The sequence below is a fragment of the Acyrthosiphon pisum genome, chromosome X, assembly GCF_005508785.2.
Source record: "Acyrthosiphon pisum isolate AL4f chromosome X, pea_aphid_22Mar2018_4r6ur, whole genome shotgun sequence".
Taxonomy (NCBI): domain Eukaryota; kingdom Metazoa; phylum Arthropoda; class Insecta; order Hemiptera; family Aphididae; genus Acyrthosiphon; species Acyrthosiphon pisum.
In genome coordinates this window covers 34,666,034-34,671,339 of record NC_042493.1, presented here as the reverse complement: position 1 = coordinate 34,671,339, position 5,306 = coordinate 34,666,034, and the positions used below count along the sequence as shown (strand labels likewise).

The 5,306-nt window shown below is 26.8% G+C and overlaps 1 protein-coding gene and 1 long non-coding RNA gene across 2 annotated transcripts in view; one reads left to right on the top strand and one right to left on the bottom strand.

Moving 5' to 3' along the window:
* Positions 1–5,306, top strand: part of LOC100159836 (sentrin-specific protease 2) — a 21,851-nt gene that overhangs the window by 5,673 nt on the left and 10,872 nt on the right. The window lies entirely within an intron of this gene.
* Positions 1–5,306, bottom strand: part of NV39 (uncharacterized LOC100302495) — an 8,916-nt gene that overhangs the window by 2,515 nt on the left and 1,095 nt on the right. The window lies entirely within an intron of this gene.

The window sequence follows — 5,306 nt, the reverse complement described above, 5'->3', positions numbered from 1 at the left end:
TTTCCCCCGACTATAGGTGACAAAATATTTTTGTAAGAGTATTGTGTCTTCTTGACAATTAATTATTTTGAAAAGTTTTGCAAAGCAAAATATTTTCAAATCTATAATAATATTGTTAATAAATAAATTAAATAGAAGTGAAAGTAGGCATTTGAAGATGGTAGACCCGATAAGTAAAAAAAAAAGGTCATCACTTAAACATCTTTGTAGACCGTAAACTAGACACTATATCTATACACTAGGTAATGAACTGCAAGAAAATATATCAATATAATCTCCTATTTTATTATTAAAGAATATAAAATATGTTTTTTTTACAATAGGGTACACTTCTTGGATCTCATTAGGTTTGTTCGTTTTGACAAAAAGTGTACACCAAAGCGTTCGTTTTGAAATAGTTTAGTTGTACACCTTGTTTGTCTTAAAAAAGTGTTACATCAGTGTACACTTTCTTCACACCAACCCAAGAGCACGTGTAGCCCGGTGTAGGTGATTGTTATTATTTCTTATCAGCGAATATAGTTGATTCCATGACTAAATAGATAGGTATGATCACATTGGTACTTGTTCTCGTCCATTCCAGCGCACCACGCCTATTGTAGTTCTCGTTATTTCATTGGTTTAATAATTTTGGCGCCAAAAATTTTATAATATGTAAATATTACATAAAACTGTGTTGATACCATCACTTAAGTTGTTATTAAATTATAAACTCAAAACTATTAACTAATAAGTAGAGCTGGGATTTATATGCATTCGCATGTTTTTACTAAGTGTATGCACGTCTAGGGGGTTCTAATATGTCCACGATTCATCTCACACTGAATTTAAACACCAAATTTTATATTGCCTATTTTATTTAAGATAATTAAATTTTAGTTATTTTAAAAGAGAAGAAAATTGTTAACAGGGTCTTTTACAAGCATATTCTTAAAATATTGTCATTTTTGCAACACTGCGTGAGATTGGAGCGCGTATGGATAATATTATATTAACTACAATAATTCACATACACCTGCATTTCGATATACTATGTTGTTACTTCAATGTACGTAACGAATAATGCAGTAATTTAATTTTACAATTTTTTTTTTATAACTAATAATATTTATTGATGATTTTATTTTTTTTTTAAGTTTTCTGAGTGTTGTAGATATTGTATTTTAAACAATTTAAAATATGAAAAAATGAAGATTATAAAATATTGCATTTTGGTTTTTAAAGTATTAAATTTTGAACTATTTAAATATTCTTTTGTTTATGATAAAATATCTAGTAGGTACTACTTTCCTTGGTGTAAAAACTAATTTTTTTTAAAAAAATAACATTTTATAATGTTTAACATATGGTATATAATTGCATATTGAGCTACTTTTTCCTTGCATATTTGACACAATGCATATAAGTCCGGGCTCTACTAATAAGTCATAAGATAATAAGAAAATATAATTAAAAAATAATAATTTTAAATTTATTTAAATTAATTTTTAAAATATAATCTAGTGTTGATAATATGGATAACCAATGAGAAGCCGAGAACTGAGTAATGGACATGGTCTGAAGGGGAATCTGCGTATCAGTAAAAATGTGATTATACCTATCTATAGTCATGGTTGACTTTTATTGCAGCTGATTAATCTACACCAAAAACATTTGTTTTGAAAACACATTTCTGATCACACCCCTTATACTTCACTTTCCCCTGACACTACACTAATTAGTGTACACTTTTTTTTTCAAAAAGAACAAACCTATTAGACACATCAATAACAATCAAAAAATAACTATTTTTATTGAAAAGCTCGAATTTAGAGACGTATTTAAAAGAAAGTTATGGAATAAGAGATTATAAAATATGTATATAAAAATAATGGGCATATCCCATCAGGGCCAATAGGGGTATTAAGGTTTAAAGTATCAAGTTCATTGAAGACATTAAGAATGTTTATGGGAATATAATAAATAGATTGAAAGAATTCTATAACTAGAGTAGAGAGGAGTGTAATAATATTCACTTTTTTAAAAGTAGATACAAAATAGGGATTAATTTGTTCCTCAATAATTTTAAAACTGTATTTTGAAGACACTACACTGGCATACACTCTGTCTTACAAACGTAAAACATAGCAAATTGTAAGTTCTGAATAATTTTTTTAACTCTGGTATGTCTCATACATGAGCCAATTTACCTATTATCAAACTTAGAAGTAAGATTATTATCTATTGACCGTTGAACCTCATGGTTTTTTTTTTTTTTTTAATGTAAAAACAATTTACAAATTTAAAATACATTTAACTTGCTTTAAAATTAAAATCTAAGAAAAAACCTATGATGTTCGCTATACTTTGCGCCAGGAGAAAATATTACCGTAACCAGACCAAAATTCTTCTGAATCCACGCATCCCTCACTCAAAACAACGGTTTTGTTAATGTTTACTATGTTCGACAATACTTGTCGCTATAATTTTATAATATATATACAACCTATACCAAAGTAAGGGAAATTGTGCTTAGGACAGGTCTCTGCCATCAGTCTGCATGCGCAAAGGTTCTTTCCTGGCACAGAGTATAGATAATATTCTTATTTCTAAATTTAATAATATGTTAATTCGCTCCAACATTAATCATAACAGAGTTAAATGGATTATTCAGAAAGTAAAATTTTCCAAGTTACGTGTTTGTCAGACGGAGACGGCGCATGCTCTAAATATAATTTGTAGAAATAAATTGTCTTATCAGGTAGTTGTTTATTTATAAAATGTTTAATTTATTTATTTAATACAAGTTAGGACCACCACACCGCAATTGACTTGTTATTTTAAATACCAAAAATAATCCTATAAATTCTACAATTATTAAATATAAAAATAAAAACATTTTTTTTTAAATTATGATTATAGGTTTATAGACATAATAGGTAAGATGTGCTAATTATTCCAATCTAAAAATGTAATTTTCTAAAAAAGAAGAACTACTCTTATTATGTCGCTCTACTTTATATTACCAGCACAGTATCATAGCATTTTCAAAAATATATCGATATAAGATCTCAAACAGAAATTATAGTAATAAAGCAAAATGTGAAAAATAATAATAAATAAATTGTTTAAATATATTATGTAAAACTTAAAATGCAAGCAGAAATCTAATAGTTATGTTAGGTATTGATTTTACCATGTTTTTTAATTTTTTTTTTTTTTTTGTGACATTACTTTTAGGACAGTACAAAAAAATGCTTGGATATTCTTCAACAGTATCTTTTCCAATAGGAAAGTGAATCAAGTTGGTATTATTGGGCTTTGGGGGATTAAAAGCACAGGAAAAACAAAACAAAAGTTAAGGTAAAACGGGGATTTTTACACAAAATCAGTAGTTTCGACACAATCTAGTTTAGTTTTTGGTGCAACTCTAAAACAAATTACTGTAGATACATGAAATGTTCACTGAATGTTTATTTTTGCATTTTCTATACATCATACAAAAAATGTCTAAATATTTTTTTTTATTTTTAGATTCTAAGTGGAGCAATAAATATAATTTTTTTAGAAAGAAGTGTTTTTTCTTTTGTGTGTGTGTGTACATGACAAAAAACCGAAATAAAGCTTCAATTCTTAACTTCAGTTTTTTGTTCAATGGGAAAGTAAATCTAGTTGGTGCATACGGAGGTTAATTAATTCCAAGTTTAAAAGTTTCAGAAATAACTAAAAAAAAATTAAAGAAAAACGGGAATTTGTATGCAAAATTGGGTTTTGGTCAAAACTTTGTTTTAAACAGAAGCAGTTTGAATTTTAACAAAATATGTAAAAATCAAAAAAAGGTGCAAATTATTTTGAGTTAGAACTTCATAAAAAATTGTCTTTATAAATCTAAAATTAAAAAATTACAGTATAGTACAAGCAAATGAGCATACCATTGTTTACTATTCTCAGGCACAAGCCAAGACCGTGACTGGCTATTTATAAAAAATAATAACTGTTATAAACTGTTAGTGTTAGTGACTGTTAGGTACTGAAATAATAACAGTTAATGTTAGTTATCACTGAATATTGTAAAACTGTTTTAAATACTTAAATAGGTATATTCTATTAATACTGTTATTATAGAATTATATCACGGTTATGAAGATGTTTGTTCTAATTAATTAAATTATAACTCAATCTAGCTTATGAACATAGGATTACACTAGATTCTGAACAGTAAAGTGACCATATTACTTATGATATACTTATGGTTATTGAAATAATGGTTTTAGTAGGCCGTGTATAGGGAATAAAAATTAGCAGTTGGCTTTATGGTAATCGAACAGACCAAAGCCAATTTAAGAATTGGTAATTATGTATTACCTATTAAATTTAAAATTATAAAAATTAAAGCATTTATGTATAAGCAGCTGAAATAAAAAAATATGATTGAAAATGTATTTAGACTCAATGGACTTGAATCATTAAATGACAAGAAACAAAATTTTAAAATTTAAGAAAATGGTTTGTTGATATAATATAGTATATTTCCACAACCAGTTTCTGATGTCAGAGAGGCATTGTAAACTTATGTAGTGGTATGCTCAGCTTTATTGAAAAGGGGGGGGGGGTTATGAATTTTTGACTATTTTCAAATCACGGTAAATATAGGTGTAATACTTCTATAGCTTTATATATTTTATAGGACAAAAATATGCCAAAAGAGATATTTGACATCCTTTCTTCCCCTTTGAGCAAGGCCCTGAACTAAGACTGCCCAGTGACTACTTACCTAACCTATCTAATTCAATACAAATATATTTAAACTGATATTTTATATTTTGTTTTGTTTTTGATTTTGAAATTATTAAGTTTAAACTGTAAGGCTAATATTTATACCAATTTAGTTTTATTAAGTTTTTTTTATCATTAAGTATATTATATATTTAATACTGTTCCACAAGACTAAGTTTGTCAACTAAATATATTATTATCTACCTAAATACTGTTTGATGGATTTTATGTCACCCCATAATACATTTCATGTTATAACTCATAAACTAGTTGACCAAATTTAAAATGGGACAAGATTGTTATGTTTCATACCATTACCATTAGTTTAACTTACAAATAAGTCACCCCAAAGATCTTGAAAAATTGATGTAAAAAATAATTTAGAAATGCTGGTAAATATAGTACTGATACAATGGAATTATTTTGAGATCTGTAACTTCAGTATTAAAAAACTAAGCATAAAACAACAAACAAAATCAAAAAAATTTTTCAGTTACCCCAATTTACGGTATAATGTTTTGAATACAATTTCAATTGTTCATCCAGGATCA